Source organism: Physeter macrocephalus, chromosome 2, assembly GCF_002837175.3.
Source record: "Physeter macrocephalus isolate SW-GA chromosome 2, ASM283717v5, whole genome shotgun sequence".
Classification (NCBI taxonomy): domain Eukaryota; kingdom Metazoa; phylum Chordata; class Mammalia; order Artiodactyla; family Physeteridae; genus Physeter; species Physeter macrocephalus.
In genome coordinates this window covers 58,182,416-58,203,768 of record NC_041215.1, presented here as the reverse complement: position 1 = coordinate 58,203,768, position 21,353 = coordinate 58,182,416, and positions in this window count along the sequence as shown.

Below are 21,353 nucleotides of genomic sequence, written 5' to 3'. Positions count from 1 at the left end.
TTTGTGAATGTAATTGTGCTGTAATAAAATGGGCAAGACCAGGGGGATGGAGCCGGAGGAGACTGGAATTCTGCTTTTCATTTAGCAACTGAAGTCCACATTTGTTAGATCTTTGGCTACTCATTTACTTTTGAATAGCCTTTGTGTATTTGGGGAAATTCCCACATTATGAGTCTCAGTGCCCTTTGCACTTGAAATAAATGTGGGATGCTGGGCTTGTGTCTGTGTGAGGCGTTGATTTGCAAGAGCAGGAGGAAACAGGGCAGCGCTGACTTCCATTCTCTGGTTTGCCTGGCTATTGAGGCAGCTTTCAGGTATGGCATAGGTGGTAAGAAGTAGTATTTGTACTGGAGGTGGTGGCAGGGACAGTAAAGTCAGGTCCTCAGTTTCCTGGAACCTGAGCCTCTAGTCTCTCTATGATTTTGTAAGTTACCTAATATCCTTTAGTAAATCTCCTTTCTGCTTAAATTAGCCAGAGGGGATTCTGTTGTTTCCACTAGAAACCCCGACTAATAGAGCTGCTGTTGAACCAGCTCCTCTTATGGTAATGATGATAATAATAACGTGATTTGTTTGGAGCTTCGGACTTAAAATCAGAGCAAGAAGTCAGCAGGTCCCTCCATATGTCATGTGACAATGGTTAGTTATGGAAGCAATGTTAAAATCATATAGTACAGTTACTTTAGTGGAGTCTTTAAAAATCTCAGTTTTCTTATTTATAAAGGGCTGAACCTTATAGCCTGAAAAATGCCTCCATGTTTGACCAAGAAACGTATTCTTTTCTTTCATCATTGGAGGTTACAGAGCAGGAGTGTGAGTTAGTGCTTTCCTTTGATGGCTGCCTAGACCTTTGGAAACAAATTGGTTGCAATCAGCAGAGGGAGCTAGAGTGAGGAAACTAGGGACTGAGATGAAAAGAAGCCCGTGTTTCCAGGGGGAAAATTATCCATCATAAAAGAAGGTCAGGAATAGTTCAGTTAGGATTTTCTGAAGGAGAAAAAGATTGTGAGAAAGTAAAGAGATCAGAAAATTGTTATAAGAGTAATAATAACAGATTAAAAAATAGAGAAGAATTAAAAGATTTGATTAACAGCTGTCACTACTTCAATTGACAGAGGTGGCTAATTGCCTGTGTAATCCTAGTATATAATTTCCCACCTAGTATATTTCACTCCTGAGACTCAGAAATGAATTGCCTGTTACTTCTGTTAGGAGGCTGAGGACATGCATACAAGCAGTGGTTTTGACTTAGAAGGAGAAACAATAGTAAAAACTAGACTTGTATGTACATATGAAAGGGTCTTTCCTGTTTACAGATTGAAGGGCTTTTAGAGCTGGGATTGAAGACAGGAATGGTCTCTCTCTTCTTAAACAGGTGCAAAGCTAAGGCTCAGGTAGCTGAACTGACTGGCCCCAAGACCAGTCCTTGGATGGTATGTACTGTGACATGAACATCAGGAAATTCAATATCAGACTCCTTGCTTTATAACAACTAAACAACCATCACATAAAAGTCCCCACGTCGAAAAAAAATCCTCCTTTAAGTGCATGTTCAAATCCCTCTCTTCCCATTTATTTACTCAAGTCCCACCACATGGAAAAAGACAGTGATCTCCGTGCATATTCTGATCCATTTAAAAGCTTGGGCACCCTTAGATATTTCTTCAAAATATTCTAGTCTGTAAACACTGGCAAAGGAAAGCTTCCCTTCTGTTGTATTTCAAACATACAGATTTTTATTTTCAATCTACACTAGAAGACTTATTTTTCCTTTGTGTCTTTGGATTTTTAAAGATTTAATGCATTCTAGGTGGAAAACAAGTTTGTCAGATTCAGACATTTGGCTGAGTCTTTGAGCCAGTGAGGAAAGCCTGTCTAATACTACCTGTTAGCAGGTCCTATATTGTTGCAATCTATAGGACTAAAATTTCATTTCATTATATTCTTGGTGCTGGTATTACTGTGCTGTAATCCTATCACTGTCATTTGCCACCCATTTCCTTCTGTGGTTTACCTGGATTATGCAAGTGATCCTTTAGAAATCTTAAAGGAATAGGAAAAGTTATTTAAAAAATTAAAGCATTTTCCTTGGTCATTGCTCAGGCTTTTTCCTGGCTTAAACTCTGATTTTGGCTGTGGAAACCAAAGCTTACTTATTGGTGTAATAAATGATAATTGTTGTCACATTTCTGTGGCTTTCTATTTGAGTTTCTTTTATGACCTTTGAAAAAATGGAATATATTTTCTTGGGTGTTGTAGTAATAAAATGATCTTGAAAGCACTTAAGATGTCATATTTAGAAAAATATTTACTTAAGGAAATAAGTCTGCTATAGATGTGGGTAGAATAAAAGGGGCACTTGCTCTTATGTGTTACAAGTATACTAATGTGAAAGAGACCACTTACCTCCAGCGATCCCTTGAAGATGCACTCAGCACAAGGAAGAGTCTATTTGATTTAGACCCTGTAAGGCTTGTTTAGTTGATCCTGTATACTTGTACCAGCTATTTTTTAAAGTGAACCTATTGGTAGTTCCATGATGTTGTTTTCTGAATGTTAAATTTTTCCATTTTACACTATCAGAGTCCTTTGATATCTTTTTAAACCTTCCAAGAATATTTATATACCACACTGGGAGCTTTGCATCATTATCAGATAGTCAATACCAGTTGATCTTTGTCCTTCAAGGATTTGATATTTGCAGTTTTCAGTGATTTCTCTTGGATCTCAAGGTCCATGATATGTACTTTATATTGCAGTTTTGAAAAGGTGTGAATTGAGGTTGGGTAAAGGATAGTAGGTGACAGCTCAATATTTGCTTTCCTGTGAGCCTAGACGTCTCCCTGGCTCCTGTATTTTAATATAGTTTTAAAGCTTTGTTTTTCTCTGCTAATTTTCATACACAATAGTTGTGTGTGTGTGTGTGTGTGTGTGTGTGTGTGTGTGAAAATGGTCACTGAGTGAGAGGGTAAAACTTGAGTGATGTGAAGATCTGCCTAAGAAACATGTGGCTCTTGATGAAACATGATTTGGAAGAGAACCAGTAGGTATCAGAAACAATTCTGATTTGAGAATTTATGAATATCTGGGTACATGTACTTGTGAGTGTCAAAGGGCTGCTTTACATGCATTTTAAAGAAATCTAGGAGTTGTACCAAAAAAGAGTAAAAAATATTACTTCCCTGCTAAGATAGTCCTCTGTGACTTACCTGAAACATCTCCCAGCTTCATGTTAACTTATTTACTTGTCTTTATGGGCTTGTTCATTTGTTTATGTTGGATATAATGGATATTATAAAACTCAAAGTATTATTAATAGTATTTTCTTTGAAATATAAACTTCATATCACACCATGCTTTATTTACAAAGAAATTTCAACTTGGGTATGCAAATAGAAAAAGCCAAGTCACTTTATTCAGGAGAATGAATAATATTTTCTTCATAATTTTATACTCTGCTTTTGAGAGAAATCCTTAGATTCATACATACTAGTCAGGTTTAATACCCATGATGTGTTTAACAGATTTGTTGGCTAAGCAGTACTTGAAGGGGGAGACCCCTCTAAAGACAGCTGCCCATCAGGTCTGGCTGCAAAAGAATGAGAAATGTCATGAGCCCTTCCTGGTCCTCTTTGGTCTGAAGAATGACTTGTAAGGCATCATGCTGGCCTGTATCAATGCCAGGACAAGCATGTATCTAAAACCTAAGAGGGAAGATTGACACTACAAAGTGCTGACTCAGTTGGTCTGGCAAAAAAATCTATTACACCACAAATAATTTCTTCTGCAACATAGATGTGGAAAATCCCTACTGTGAAATTCTATCCTTAGCACATTGGCTTCACAGGATAACAGCTCATCAGAAGCAGGCGTTGTGGTCAGCTTAGTACCTTGGTGGCTTGATCTTAAATTAACTAGATATATCAGTCAGCCAAGAGCTAGCTGGCTGGCTGGCTCACAAGCACATATAGAGTATTTACTACTAGGAGGATATAATAAATGAAAGATGGAGGAAAGTAATTTTTATAGATTTTTTTTTAAAGAAAGGAAGCTTAAGCAGAAGTCCTGAAAGATTCTTTTCTTTTTTTTTTATTTGTCCTGTGATGTTAATTTCGTCCAGTTATTCAGTTTTTAGGTTTAAAGTTCCCTTGGGCCATTTGTTTATGAAAAAATGAAAATAATTTTATTATTTGTTGCTAAGTCACGAAGTTAGAGAATAGCTCTCATCACTGAGTTGAAAAACCTTTAAGAGTTATGCATTTTTTGGGTCTCCTTAAACAAATCATAAGCTCTTTGGTGCCACAGATTACATCTATTTGAATCCTCACATCACTTAATAAAGAGTTCTAAAGGGATTTACACTTTAAAATTTTGTACACGTTTCCTTAGAGTTCTTACTAGGATATAAAGTTGTATTTACACTATTATTAGGATGACGTAAAAAGGCATAGGAGAAAATAATTTAAGAAAATACCAAAATACTAAATTGATTATATTAAGATGATAGGATTATGGGTGAGCCGTTTCCTTTTGTCTTTTTCAGTTTTATTATGCTTGTTTTGTACCATCCAATAGTGGAATAATTAATTTATTGAAAATAAAACATCCTTCTGCTTCTGGCTGTAATAGAAAACTCTTATCAGATCAGTCCTCTCACCAGTACACACACACACACACACACACACACACACACACACATGCGCACACACACACACACACACACGCACGCACACATATATACACAAACAGCTGTTGAAATCATCAGAAAACAACCAAGGCAGCCAGAACTTGAAGAGCCAAGACAGAGAAAAGGGAAACACATTGAAGTAACCCTGAAATTCTCTGTTACTTCACCGCTCTAGGTTTTTGCTGATTTGTAAGCAGGGATGAGAGGCTGGGTAAAAAGTGGAGGCCTAGGGTTTTTGGATTTCTCTTAGAGCTTGGGAGACCAAAAAACCCCCAAACCCTCCCCCAAACACCCCACCCCCGAAAACCAACCAGCCAATCAAACAAAAAAAACAATGGCATTCAGAACTCCAAGGAGGAGTGTCCATGGTAAATGCCTGAGTTGAGACTGTTGGGACTCTAGGATAAACCAGAAGTAGACCAGCCCTCTCAAAGGCTAAAAAGCATCTCAAAGCATCTCAGCTCCTAATTGGATCTGCCTTTGGTCTAATAGCTTTTGGGAGAAAAATTAAATGGTCTCTGGAGGGAGCTAGCATATCCTTTCTAACTTTTCATATACAATACATGACAATTAAGAGTTAACTAGCATACCAGGAGACAGGACCACATGACTAAAAACCAAAGGAAAACCAGATAGATCCATGGATTGTCCTGTAGAGCTATTAGATGTAAACTCTAAAATGATATGATTAATGTGCACAAGAACAGGGATGACAAGGTAGACAATTTCTGTAAAAAAAGAATCATGAGAAAACAGAAGAAATAGTTGGATTGGAATTTTCTAAGGTCTCTTTGGCTTCTTACAAAGCTTATCTTCTTATGAATGTTTTTTCTCTTACTCGCCTTCTTTTTTATTTCCTGGTGGTGACCTTATGCCTCTGTGATTCTCTACTGTCTCCTTTCTGGTGAGTCATTCATATCCAGAGGCCCACCTCACTTATGAAAATTCTAGTTATATTGAAGCAGGTATTCCCAAACTCCCCCCTTCTCTCCTCCCACCCCCAAGTCATTTCCTATTCTGTGGACTGGAACTTGGAAGTGATATGTAAAGCAAATTCCATTTTATGGCTTACCAACTTGCTTCTTCATCCATGAGAAGTTGCTCTTCAACAGAACAGACTCTGGACAGGTAGTTTTATTCCCAATTCTGTTTCCAACTCTCTGAATGATCTGGGCCAGACATAACCAAGTCATCAAGTCATGGTTTCCCACTGAGCCCAGATGTAGCCTTAGAATCTTTCTCAGCATCACATTCAAGGCAGCTAATACCAAATGATCAGGGTGGCCTTGAGACAGTTTATATCTAGAAGCTCTTCTGGCTCTAGAACTATACAGTTGTATCCAGTAGTTGGTTTTCAGTTGCTGTTCAGTAAATCTGTGGGTAAGGAGGGTGAGGGATGGGTGAACGGCAGGAAGGGGTGATCCAATTACAATTATTGTTGCATTTGTTTAGCCTAAAATTGTGTCCGTACATTCATATTTTCCTGCCCTGAGTGGTACATTTGATAGATGGACCTTGCTATAGTATGCATTAGTTGCCAAGATAGTTGAAAGCTCTGATTTGGACTTTTTCAATGTGGTGCTTTTTATGGCATTGGACATGGCCAGACTCAACCTCCCTGTCCCTCAAAGTCGCTTCTCATCAAGCTCTATCAGCCACGATGTCTCCTCTGCCATCTGCAGCCATGCTCTGGTGCTTCCAGTTGATTTACACTAGATCCTTGGAGCAATTCATCTGAATGCTGTAAGTGTCAGAGCATGGCTGCCTGTACATCCAATGTCAGTAACGATTTCAAGACTCCAGAGAGCAGGCGGAGAAAGGCTTTGTTCCACCAGATAGACAAAAGCCTTTTTTTTCTTGACTTAAAAAATTGTGGTAGAATGCATACAACATAAAATTGACCATCTCAGCCATTTTAAAGCACACAGTTCAGTAGTTAAGTGTATTCACGTTGTTGTGCAACAAGTCTCCAGAACTCTTTCCATCTTTTAAAACTGAAACTCTGCACCCACTAAACAACAGCTCCCCACTCCCCCAGCCTCTGTCAGTTGCATTCTACTTTCTCTCTTATAAATTTGACTACTCTATGTACCCCATATAAGTAGAATCATAAATTATTATTATTATTATTGTTATTGTGACTGGCTTAATTCACGTAATATACTGTCCTCAAGATTCATTTGTGTTGTACCATGTGTTGGAATTTCCTTCCTTTTTAAGTCCAAATAATATTCCATTGCATGTATATACTACATTTTATTTATCCATTCATCTGTTGGTGAACACTTGGGTTGCTTCTACCTTTTGGCTATTGTGAATAATGCTGTTATGAACATGAGTGTATAAATATGTCTTTGAGACTGTGCTTTCAGTTCTTTTTGGCATGTAATACATGATCCAGCAATTGTTTGGTAATTCTGTTCTTAATTTTTTGAAGAACCACCATACTGTTTTCCATAGTGGCTGCTTTACTTTACACTCTCACCAACAATGCAGAAGTGTTCCGGTTTCTCCATATTGTCACCAAAACTTGTTATTTTCTGTTTTTTGTATAGTAGTCATCCTAATGGGTATTAGGTGGTGACAAAAACTTTTTTATTGAGATAATGTCTTCTTGAATTTTAAAATTATTTTTCTGCAACTGTTTGTAACAAATATGTAAGGTGGACAACAGACATAACCAAACTCATTACACTGTTGCTAGTCACCAGTCTTTAAAACCTCTACTTTAGTTTCTTTTGAAAATTTCATGTCAGTTATCTGCTAGGTTATAATTGGCCCAGCAGTCAGGGGCTTAAATGAACCTAAGGATGGTATTCTGTTTTTACTCAAGCTAGGGCTTCAATGAATTGGTGAACTGTGGCAGGCAAATGGATTAGAGGTCAGAGTAGAATCATTAAACTCTAATATCTCTTCCAAATGCAATTGGTCATATTCAGGGAGATGAGGGTAGTAGTATATTCTTCCAGGCTATTCCGGAAGATATAGGTCTTTCTCTAACCATGAGGCTAGAACTTGCCCCAGCCCTCAAAAAAATATTCCATATGCTGAATAAATTTAAAAAGCACATCAACAAGGCTGAATGATCACCATGCTCTAAGACACATGATTTTTGTATAAAATCATGTGTCTTTTGAATTTTGAGGGTTGTAGACATCTAAAAAGGGATATAAAAATGCAGAACTGACTTTTATTTGTTTCAGGACTATTTTAGCATTCAAATAAGTTTTTTTAACCCCAGAATCTATCATTATTTGTAAAGGATTTTAGCTATTCCTGGAGTCATAGATTGGCTGTATTTTAGAGAGATGAGTCAGGAGGAGGGAGGACTGGCTTGCCACAGCTGGGTTTGTAATCAAGCCTATTGTCCCCTTCTAGGCAGCATGGGAGGTTGATGCAGGTGTGTACAATGCGCCTTTACCTGCTTTCACCCCTACTGGGACGAGCATCCATTTACTGACTCCAAAGGCTGTGATCACATTCTCCCTTCCAAACATGGTGTTTTGCACAGTTTGGCCTCATACCTGGATAGCTCCACGACCTCGATCAAGATAGGAAAGCCAACAAAGTTTACTTGGGGGAATTCTGACTTCTAGTGGCTGTGTTTCCAAGCAAACTTCCTGGGGAAAGCTCAGAGTTTAAAAATGTGAATGTAGAGAAATAGCCCACAGGCTACCATGAAAATTGATAAACTTCTTTTTCCCTATTTCCCAGTCCAATTTGGAAAGAAACTTCAATATAGGTTTTTTTTAAAAATTGTGGTATAGCTGATTTACAGTGTTATATAAATTTCAGATGTACAACATAGTGATTCACAATTTTTAAAGGTTATATTCCATTTATAGTTATTATAAAATATTGGCTATATTCCCTGTTCTGTACAATAAATCCTTGTAGCTTATTTATTTTATATGTAGTAGTTTATACCTCGTAATCTTCAATATACGTTTTTAAAAGATCTTAATATATGGAACATTTCAAACCTATACAACATAAATAGTATAATGGGCTTCTGTGTACCTACCATGCAGTTTTAACCACTGTCACCATCTGCCACTCTTATTTCATCTATACTTCTTCCCCCTTCCTGCCCACCACTCAATAATTTTGACAAATGGATAAAGTGGACATCAATTTAAAAAAAAAACTTTGATCAGGGAATTCCCTGGCAGTCCAGTGGTTAGGACTTGGCGCTTTCATTACCGTGGCTCCGGTTCAATCCCTGGTCAGGGAACTGAGATCCCGCAAACCAAAAACAAAAAAACCTTTGCTCAGTGAAACATTGACACTTGCCATTATGGTTCGAGAGGTTTGATCTACATTTTATCTTGGCACTGTTATCTAAAACCATGTGAAAGCAAACTGTTTCATATGTTATCAGTTGGTATTTAAAGTAAATCTGTTAACCTCACAGTAGCATCCAGTCCTCTATTCATTCATTCGTTCAATAAACATTTAGTGAGAGCCTACTATGTTCCGAGTAGTTTTCTAGGTGCTGGGAAGGCAGTAGTGAACAAACCCACCAGAAACACTTGCCTTAACAAGGCTTATATCCAAATTAGTGTGTGTGTATGTGTGTGTGTTTGAAGCTGCGGTACTAAATAGGGGTATTAGGGTGGGTCTACAGGGAGGAAGCTATCTGAGCAGGGGGTGAGGAGCAAGCCACAAGGAAATAAGAGCACTTTTACTGTTCTCGTGAGAGGGAATAGCAAGCACGGGGGCCCAGAGGTGGGTGGGGGCCTGGTTGGGTCGAAGAGCAGCAAGGAGGCCAGGAAGGCAGAGAGGGTTAACATGGGGGTGGACGAGGGAGAGGGGATTGGAAGATGAGGTCTGAGAGCGAAGAGGAGGGCTGGCAAATATGTAGGGGCATGGACAGGACTTAACGCCTTCCCGGGGAAGCTGAGCATGAGCAGGGGCATGGCTGGTCAGCAGAATAAGACTGAGGCACAAAGCACTGGTCTGATGAAAACACATGGGACCAAAGACAGACAGTTTATAGTTTTCATGTAAGCTGAATTTCCTGCAGTAATTTGGACAGTACCCAAATTTTGTTCCCCAAATCTAAAAGGAATGCCAGTATCCGGGGCACATTTATTTTTCCACCAAGTTGTTTTATTCAAGTCTTCCTGTCCAACTGGATTGTTTTATATATCCCCCCTTCTTTGCAAGTTCTGCCTAATACAATTTGCAAAGAACCAAGTTTCCTTAGACAAACCTAATTCCCAATCCCATTTCCTATTAATGGGTAATATTTGCCCAGGATCTTCAGTACAGCCTTGATGACTGAGTTATTTAGCTTGTCAGTTTTCTCACAGAGCCCTGAGAAATTATCTGCTGCTCTGAATGACTGTGTAAGTTACTCGAATGCGTTATGCTATACTGTATTTATATGGGGCCATATTTATTGTATGACTACTCTCTTATAGGAACAGTTGCTTTGGGAGGTGTCGACATACTTTAAATGGCTGTATAATCTGCTTTGTTTTACCACTATATTTTCCAAAAAAATCAGATTTTGAAAAGCAGTTGCCTTGCTTCTAGTCAAATACCAGTGCAAAGTGATTATTGATTTTTCAGCTGTGTCCATGGTGGTTCGATATTGTCTTGGGGCTAATGCCTTTCCTTTCAAGGGTGGTAGGGTGCATTTATTACACTAAGTGAGGTTGCACAAAGAGGGGTGCAGGAGGGGCTCATTATGAGTCGTAATTTTCAATCATTCACATCCCTGTTCAAATTCAATTTAAGCTGGTATAAGTGGGGAGTAACAGTATATGATTAAATTTTAAAAGGGGGAGAAAGATTGGATATCTGTCTATGAGAGGCAATTGGACATAAGAGGAATGTGGCGATGAAAAGACAAATTTATTCTTAGGTACCCTGCCTAAAACTTGCTTAGCAGGTTTTATGTGTTTGCTCATAATATCAATTTTGGGGGGTTTATGTACCTAAAATTTTGATTGACTGCCTATTATGAACCCATGATGGTAGTGTGTGCTGGAAGAGACAAAAGATTTATAAGTCGTGGTTCTTGCCTATGAAATGATTTGAGAACAATAGAAGATAGCTTTCATCAACTCACCAAATGTTTTTTTGAGCACTCATGTTGTCGGGCACTATATGAAGAGGTAATGAAACATTCCTTGATAGAGAATATCTATTAGTTCTTCCTTTGTGTCAATTGTCTCCATGCTCAGAGGTTCTAACCGAATGAAACGCACTGTAACTTCTGAATTACAGAATAATGCTTTTTAATGGAATAGATAAGGGCTTTCTGGGTCAGAAACACAGAAGCAAACAAAAAAACAGAGTCAACCTGGTATCTATACCCTGGTTTTACAGTTAACATTTTTGAACAGATGAAATGACCCCAAACCAAAGGAAACTAATTATAGTCTGATATGCTCTGAGAGAGGCTATATTTTGACGGTATAACTTGGCCTCACAGGACTTTTCAAAAGGTATGAGGAAAGGAGGATGAGTAGAATAAATAAAGAGGGTTATGATTTCCATTTGCCACAATTAAGCTTCTCTGTTAAAAAAAAATTTTAACCCAACTAATCCCCTACCACTTAGTATTTTCAGCCTTTTAAAATAGTCACTGATTTTGATGTTCAGATTGTGGCTAAGCTGGCCTTCTTTCACTAGAAAAAGATAAAATTGAGTTTTTCTTTCATCTATTCATCCACATAAACTTTCTTAATCATTATTCAAAGAAACTGCTCATGTCACTCTTGGCTCTTGGCTGACCCACTAGCCTTGCTAGTGTACCCTGAAACTGCATAGCCTGCCCACCTGAAGTTTTAGTATCCATGAGTGGAGGAAAAAAGAAAATGCGTGTCACTGTGGATTTGCTGATAAACTGAGGAGCATGCACAGCCTCCTTGTTTAATCCACTCTGCCAACTAAGCTTTGACTGCTAGCCTGCCCTGAATGATGATGAGCCTCATACAGAGAGCTGTGGCAGGCCCCTCATTAGAAGTAGGAAAACCCAATGGCTGGATCAACATTGCAGTACTATATTTAGCTGGTAGGAGAAAGAAAATAATCGCTTTCTCTCTTTACTGCCTTCTTTGGGCTTTATCCTCATTTAACATTTTGTGGAGTATATTCTGGTTTATATAAAAATAAAATTTATCAGATTTTTTTCTTGCAAAAAGTAACATATCCTTCATAGATGATTAAATACAGAAAAGTAGAAGGTGTTGTCCCACCACTGAAAGAAAAACCAGTGTGCACACATTTTGCTTTTCACCTAGGTAGAGTTTTAGCCTGTTTGACATAGTTTGATCATACTGCATTTTCACTCAACATAAACATTTTTTCCCTTTTTTTTTTTTTTGGCAAGAGTTTTTCACTTTAAATGGCTATATTCCTTTGGGAAGAGTAATTTATTTAATGGTTCTGCTAATAGTGTGTTATTCTTTTATTTGTTTATTGTAAACAGTCAATCCCTAAACGACATCTTTGTGCATGTTGTTGTTTCCCTTATTTAGAAATATTCCCTGAAGATAGATTATTTTAGAATTGATTCAATAAGGATCACAGTTTTTGTTTTAAACAGGTCTAAGGTTCTTAATAACAGTCATTTTCTAAAAATATTGTACCCATTTGCACTCCCACCAGCAGTGTGAGAGAGCATTCATTGGAAGTTTGGCAGAGAGGTAGGCTTCAATCTGTCTGTGATTTTGGACAAAAATTCCTCAGAGAAGCTAGAAGAATGGCTCTATATCTGCTTGCTGTGTTTTAAATTTTGCTTTCCTTACTCCTACCCCCATCTTTATCTGTTTTGCATTTTATACTTTGTGGCTTTGGACCTGTTTCTCCATGGCAGACCTATTCTTCAGTTCTGCAGGTTCTCCAAATCACTTAGACTTTTTTTTTCTTCAAATTTAAAAGACTTTATTTGTAGACTTTTGGCAAGGAACTCATCTACTATTGCTTTAGTGTCAGCAGGGGTTCAAAGGTGTTAGCAAAGAGAGTAAGCTTTTTTTTTTCCTTTCAGTTTTATTGAGTTATAAAAAAAAAGTAAGCTTTTTTTTTTCTTTCAGTTTTATTGAGTTATATGGCACTGTATAAGTTCAAGGTGTGCAGCATAATGATTTGGCTTACATACATCATGAAATGATGACCACAGTAAGTTTAGTGAACATCCATCATCTCATAATAGATAAAAAATTAAAGAAGAGAAAAATTTTTTTTTCCTGTGATGAGAGCTCTTAGGATTCACTCTCTTAACTTTTATATATAACACACAGCAGTGTTAATTATATTTATCATGTTGTACATTACACCCGGTATTATTTATCTTATAAATACATTTTGACTATCATCCAATTCCCCTCCCACCACCCTCTGTCACTGGTAACCAAAATTCTATGAGTTTCTTTGCTTGTTTATTTTTGAAGTATAACTGACCTACAACACTGTGTTAGTTCCTGGTATACAACATAGTGATTTGAAATTTCTAAATTTTTCAGAATGATCACAATGATAAGTCTAGTTACCATCTGTCATTTTACAAAGATATTACATAACTATTGACTATATTCTGCACACTGTATATATCATACCTGTGATTCATTTATTTTGTGACTGGAAGTTTTTACCTCTTAACCTCCCCCACCTAATTCTTTGCTCTGCACAACCTCCTCCCCTCTGGCAACCACCTGTTTGTTCTTTGTATCTATGACTCTGTTTCTGTTTCATTATGTTTGTTCATTTGTTTTGTTTTTTAGATTTCATGTGTAAGTGAAATCATACAGTATTAGTCTTTCTCTGTCTGACTTATTTCACTTAGCATGTTACCCTCAAGGTCCATCCATGTTGTTTTGCAGATGGCATGACTTCATTCTTTTTATGGCTGAGTAGTATTCCATTGTATATATGTACCACATGTTCTGTATCCATTCATGTATTGATGGGCACTTAGGTTGCTTCCATATCTTGGCTGTTGTAAATGATGCTGCAATGAACATAGGGGTGCGTTTACTCTCACTATTCCATTTCCCCAACTATAGGACTTGGCATTAGATAGTTTTGTGTTGTAACCTTTGTCAACTGTGGGCCATTTCCAGTAATTTTTTCTAGTTTTAAAAATTGTTCTAGATACTAAGTTCATATTCAGATAAAATATAAGTGTTCTCTGCAGTCTGGTGTATCTGTAGAAGTCCTTCATTGAACATGCATGGCTTTAAAGTAGAAAAATGAGGAAATTTTTTAATTTCAATCAGCTGTTTGATTCACTGAAGCCTCTCAGTGCCAGACAGTTGCAGGTTTACTTCTTATGGGTAGAAACTCTGTACTTACTGTTCTCTAAAGAAGCATATAATGTATATTGTATCTGGGATATTACACAGAATTACATTTGCTCATTCAGATGAAAGCATGAACACTACAAATTCAGCAGTCATTTCTACCACTGATGAGAAAACAAAAGTTAGGAACCACAACAAAGCATTCTATTAGATAGACCTAGCTTGTTTTCCCAAATGTTTTAACATTTATGTTGTGTTGCTAAATGAACGTACATTGGAGTAATAGGCTGTTTGCTAAGCATATTAATCCATAGTTAAATAAGATAATTGAGATGTTCAAATGAGTATGATATAAAATATATATTTGAAATGTAAGCATATTACCCTCCTAAATCTAAAGGCATGCTTCATTTAGGACACATTGCACTTAATTTTCTACATTGATGGAGAGGAATAGTAGGAATAGTAGCATAAATAATTTTAAAATGCACATAATCTAAAAATATTTTTACTTGACTTTGGAAAGTATTATGAGATTTTTATTTTGGTTGCAAATATATCCTTATAATTGTGTTCTTTTAGAGTCAATATTAAATTTAGATTTGATTCAGAGAGCATTCACCAATCCATGGGAGAAGGTTTTAGTGTTTCCCTAAAATAAATCTGGGGAGGCTGAGTCAAGATGGCGAACTAGGAGGACACGGAATTCGTGTCTCCTCACAACTAGGGCACCTACCAGGCACTGGTGGGGGACCACGGACACCTAAGGGGATGGGACGAACCCCCAGCGATTGGGTAGGACGTGCGGTGCGGGGGGAGTGAAGGGGGAGGAGAAGTGGAGGCGGGACAGGACTGGTGCCCCTGAGGGGTGGCTGGGGGAGGGGAAGGGATCCCAAGCCCGAATGGAGAAATTGGGGAACCATTGGGAGGGCAGAGGATCAAAAGGGAGTGTGGCCAGGTTTCCCCTGCCCACTTGGACCCCCAGGAACCTGTTGAGATCCTGGGCCTGATCCTCTGCCCACCTAGGCCCCCTCCAGCTGCATGGGTCTTGAGGGAATGGGAGGGAGGGAAGGGGGAGCAAAAGTAAAGGCTGGACCTTTGGGACTGGCACCCCTGAGGGGTGGCTGGGAGAGGGGAGGAGTTCCTACACCCAGCGGGACCCACCACGGTTAGGGGTCCAGTGGTGACGGAGGAGACCCTGGGAGAGATGGTAGGGGAGGGGCATGAAGGGGCAGAAGGGAACGGAGCCAGTGCTTTCCCTGTCCACTTAGGCACTGCGAAGTGTGCTTGGCTCCTGGAGCCTCCCTCCTGCCGTGCAGAGCCCCAGCCCCGCCCCTACACCCCCACCCAGGGCCCCACCTCTACACTCGGAGACCCCCCTCCAATGAGCTGGGCTTAAACCTCACCCACACACTCTCACTCAGGGCCCTACCTCCAAACTCCCGAACTCCACCCTCAGGATTTGCTACCTCTCCCCTTCCGTGCAGGACCTAAACAGAGGCCTCGACCCACGCTTGAATGTTGCCTGGCCTAGGCCCTGCCCCAGGCTCAAACGTCACCCCCCCCAACCCACTTAGGTCCCATGCCACCCTAAACCCCGCCCCTGACTAAGTTCCACCCCCGCCTAAACTCTGCCCCCATAGCCAAGGCTTTTTTTTTTTCTTTTTCTTCTTTTAGATTGGGGTTCTGTTTTACCTTGTTGATTCATTGTTGTTAATACTTTTATATTTTTATTTTTCCTAATAAATCTTTTATTTTTCCAATTTTATTTTATTCTTTACTTTGTTAGTGATCTCTCCTTTTGGCTTGCTCCCCCCCCACCCGTTTTTATACTGCTGAACTGAATGAATAAGCACTTTCAGAACTCTAATGGAAAACTGTTGAATTCATAAAAGTGCTAACAAAAGCTGAAGATGAAAAAAAAATTAATTACATGGGACTGAGTGAACTGATGAGGATGATTATAATTTTGGGGACTCTCTGAATAAAAAAAATGTTATAAAAAAGAAAAAGTAAAATTAAATTTAATTCAATTAAATGCAAAAAATAAAAAGAACTAAAGAGCAAACAAACAATGAAGAACAACACAATAAATGAAATTTAAAATTCTCTAGAAGTATTCAATAGCAGAATAACTGAGGCAGAAAAACAGATAAGTGACCTGGAAGATAAAGTAATGGAAATAACTACCACAGAGCAGAATAAAGAAAAAAGAATGAAAAGAATTGAGGACAGTCTCAGAGACCTCTGGGACAACATTAAATGCACCAACATTTGAATTATAGGGGTCCCAGAAGAATAAGAGAAAAAAGAAAGGTACTAAGAAAATATTTGAAGAGATTATAGTTGAAAACTTCCCTAAAAATGGGAAAGGAAATAATCAATCCAGGAAGCACAGAAAGTCCCATATAGGATAAATCCAAGGAGAAACACGTCAAGACACATATTAATCAGACTAACAAAAATTAAATAAAAAGAAAAAATATTAAAAGCAGCAAGGGAAAAGCAACAAATAACATAAAGGAATCCCAATAAGGTTAACAGCTGATCTTTCAGCAGAAACTCTGCAAGCCAGAAGGGAGTGTCAGGACATATTTAAAGTAATGAAAGAGAAAAACCTACAACCAAGATTACTTTACCCAGCAAGGATCTCATTCAGATTCGATGGAGAAATTAAAACCTTTACAGATAAGCAAAAGTTAAGAGAATTCAGCACCACCAGACCAGCTTTACAGCAAATGCTAAGGGAACTTCTCTAGGCAGGAAACACAAGAGACGGAAAAGACCTACAAAAGCAAATGCAAAACAATTAAGAAAATGGTAATAGGAACATACAGATCAATAACTACCTTAAACGTAAATGGATTAAATGCTCCCACCAAAAGACATAGACTGGTTGAATGGATACAAAAACAAGACACATACATATGCTGTCTATAAGAGACCCACTTCAGACCTAGGGAAACATACAGACTGAAAGTGAGGGGATGGAAAAAGATATTCCATGCAAATGGAAATCAAAAGAAAGCTGGAGTAGCAATTCTCATATCAGACAAAATAGACTTTAAAATAAAGACTATTACAAGGGACAAAGAAGGACACTACATAATGTGAGGGATCAATCCAAGAAGAAGATATAACAGTTGTAAATATTTATTCACCCAACATAGGAGCACCTCAAAACATAAGGCAAATGCTAACAGCCATAAAAGGGGAAATCGACAGTAACACAATCATAGTAGGGGAATTTAACACCCCACTTTTACCAATGGACAGATCATCCAAAGTAAAAATAAATAAGGAAACACAAGCTTGAAATGACACAGTAAACAAGATGGACTTGATATTTACAGGACATTCCATCCAAAAACAACAGAATACACTTCCTTCTCAAGTGCTCATGGAACATTCTCCAGGATAGACCATATCTTGGGTCACAAATCAAGCCTTGGTAAATTTAAGAAAATTGAAATCATATCAGGTATCTTTTCCGACCACAATGCTGTGAGACTAGGTATCAGTTACAGGAAAAAAACCCGTAAAAAATACAAACACATGGAGGGTAAACAATACGCTACTAAATGACCAAGAGATCACTGAAGAAATCAAAGAGGAAATCAAAAAATATCGAGAAACAAATGACAATGAAAACATGATGACCCAAAACCTATGGGATGCAGCAAAAGCAGTCACAAGAGGGAAGTTTATAGCAATACAACCCTACCTCAAGAAACATCTCAAATAAACTACCTAACCTTACACTTAAAGCAATTAGAGAGAGAAAGAAGAACAAAAAAACCTCAAAGTTAGCAGAAAGAAAGAAATTATAAAGATCAGATCAGAAATAAATGAAAAAGAAATGAAGGAAACAATAGCAAAGACCAATAAAACTAAAAGCTGGTTCTTTGAGAAGATAAACAAAACTGATAAATCATTGGCTAGACTCATCAAGAAAAAAATGGAGAAGACTCAAGTCAACAGAATTAGAAATGAAAAAGGAGAAGTAACAACTGACACTGAAGAAATACAAAAGATCATGAGAGATTACTACAAGCAACTCTATGCCAATGATGCGGACAAACTGGAAGAAATGGACAAATTCTTAGAAAACCACAACCTTCTGAGGCTGAACTAGGAAGAAATAGAAAATATACACAGACCAATCACAAGCACTGAAATTGAAACCGTGATTAAAAATCTTCCAACAAACAAAAGCCCAGGACCAGATGGCTTCATAGGTGAATTCTATCAAACATTTAAAGAGCGAACACCTATCCTTCTCAAACTCTTCCAAAATATAGCAGAGGGAGGAACACTCCCAAACTCATTCTACGAGGCCACCATCACCCTGATACCAAAACCAGACAAAGGAGTCACAAAAAAAGAAAACTACAGGCCAATATCTCTGATGAACACAGAGGCAGAAATCCTCAACAAAATACTAGCAAACAGAATCCAACAGCACATTAAAAGAATCATACACGGTGATCAAGTGGGGTCTATCCCAGGAATGCAAGGAGTCTTCAATATATGCAAATCAGTCAATGTAATACATCATATTAACAAATTGAAGGAGAAAAACCATATGATAATCTCAATAGACGCAGAAAAAGCTTCTGACAAAATTCCATACCCATTTATGATAAAAACTCTCCAGAAAGTAGACATAGAGGGAACATACCTCAACATAATAAAGGCTGTATATGACAAACCCACAGCCAACATCGCTCTCAGTGGTGAAAAACTGAAACTGTTTCCTCTAAGATCAGGAAGAAGACACGGTTGCCCACTTTCACCACTACTATTCAACATAGTTTTGGAAGTTTTAGCCACAGCAATCAGAGAAGAAAAAGAAATAAAAGGAATCCAAATCGGAAAAGAAGTAAAGCTATCACTGTTTGCAGATGACATGATACTATACGTAGAGAATCCTAAAGATGATACCTGAATACTATTAGAGCTAATCAATGAATTTGGTAGAGTATCAGGATACAAAATTAATGCACAGAAATCCCTTGCATTCCTATACACCAATGATAAAAAATCTGAAAGAGAAATTAAGGAAACACTCCCTTTTACCCTGCAACAAAAAGAATAAAATATCTAGGAATAAACCTACCTAAGGAGACAAAAGACCTGTATGCAGAAAACTGTAAGACACTGATGACAGAAATTAAAGATGATACAAACAGGTGGAGAGATATACCATGTTCTTGGATTGGAAGAATCAACATTGTGAAAATGACTATACTACCTAAAGCAATCTACAGATTCATTGCAATCCCTATCAAACTACCAACGGCATTTTTCACAGAACTAGAACAAAAAATTGCACAATTTGAATGGAAACACAAAAGACCCTGTATAGCCACAACAATCTTGAGAAAGAAAAACAGAGCTGGAGGAATCAGGCTCCCGGACTTCAGACTAGACTACAAAGTTTCATAATCAAGACACTATGGTACTGGCACAAAAACAGAAATATAAATCAATGGAACAGTATAGAAAGCCTAGAGATAAACCCATGCACCTATGGTCACCTTATTTTTGATAAAGGAGGCAAGAATATACAATTGAGAAAAGACAGCCTCTTCAGTCAGTGGTGCTGGGAAAACTGGACAGCTACATGGAAAAGAATGAAATTAGAACACTCCTTAACAACATACACAAAAATAAACTCAAAATGGATTAAAGACCTAAATGTAAGGTCAGACACTATAAAACTCTTAGAGGAAAACATAGGGAGAACACTCAATGATTAAATCACAGCAAGATCCTTTTTGACCCACCTCCTGGAGAAATGGAAATAAAAACAAAAATAAACAAATGGGACCTAATGAAACTTAAAAGCTTTTGTACAGCGAAGGAAACCTTAAGCAAGACGAAAAGACAACCCACCGAATGGGAGAAAATATTTGCAAACGAAGCAACTGACAAAGGATTAATCTCCAGAATACATGAGCAGCTCATGCAGCTCAATATCAATAAAACAAACAATCCAATCCAAAAATGGGCAGAAGACCTAAATAGACAAGAAAAAAAAAATAGGCAAGAAAAAAAAAAATCCAGCAACCCGGGGACTTCCCTGGTGGTACAGTGGTTAAGAATCCACCTGCCAATGCAGGGGACACGGGTTTGATCCCTGGTCTGGGAAGATCCCACATGCTGCAGGGCAACTAAGCCTGTGTGCCACAACTACTGAGCCTGCGCTCTAGAGCCCATGAGCCACACTACTGAGCCCACACGCCGCAACTACTGAAGCCCGCATGCCTGTAGCCCGTGCTCCGCAACAAGTGTAGCCCCCGCTTGCCACAACTAGACGAAACCCGCTCATAGCAACGAAGACCAATGCAGCCAAAAAAAAAAAAAAAAAATCTAGCAACCCAATAGAAAAACAGGCAAACTCACTTTCTCAGGAAGTCAAATAATAAATATACATTTGAAGAGAAACTGAATTTGTTAGTAACCAGAGAAAGAAAAATTAAAACAACAGTGACACACTGCTTTACATTCATCAGACTGGCCAAAAAAAAAAAAAAAATTCAAGTGCTGAATAGGATGTAGAGAAAAAAGAACCTGATGCCTTGTAAATTAGCATAGTCATTCTGAAGAGTAATTTCAAAGTATGTAGTGAAACTAAATACATTTTAATCTATTATTTTTCAAATTGTGGCCCATCAATATGTTAAATAATCTGTTTAGTAGGTTGTGATCAACAAAAAAAAGAAAGTGGCTTAAATAGAATAAAACACATCAGAATGCTTTTGTCATGAAAAAAAAAAATGAATTTGGTTCCAGCAGATTGCCTTTTCAAAAACCATAGGCACATTTCTTCCAGAGTGCCTATGTTTATTTTTACCTTATGTAAAGAGAAGAGCTTCTATAGCAGAGAAACCTGGATTCACCAGTTACTAGCTGTATAACTCTGAGCAAATTTTTAAACACTTAAAAAAAATATCAGATTCTTTATCTAAAAATGGCAATAATACTGGCATTTTGGGGTTTTTGTAAGAAATGAATAAAATAACATGCTTAGTGCAAGTCCTGGTATAGAAAAAGTGCTCAGAAATTGCAAGTGATTGTTAGGAGATGCTTGACAAATTCAGTTTCCTTTCCTTCCCCCCTTTCTTCTCTTTGACTCTGCTTATCTGAACTCTCTGGATTCTTTAAGACTGACTTTATTTATTTAACATCTTTATTGGAGTATAATTGCTTTACAATGATGTGTTAGTTTCTGCTTTATAACAGAGTGAGTCAGCTATACATACACATATATCCCCATATCTCTTCTCTCTTGCGTCTCCCTCCCTCCCACCCTCCCTATCCCACCCCTCTAGGTGGTCACAAAGCACCGAGCTGATCTCCCTGTGCTATGCGGCTGCTTCCCACTAGCTATCTATTTTACGTTTGGT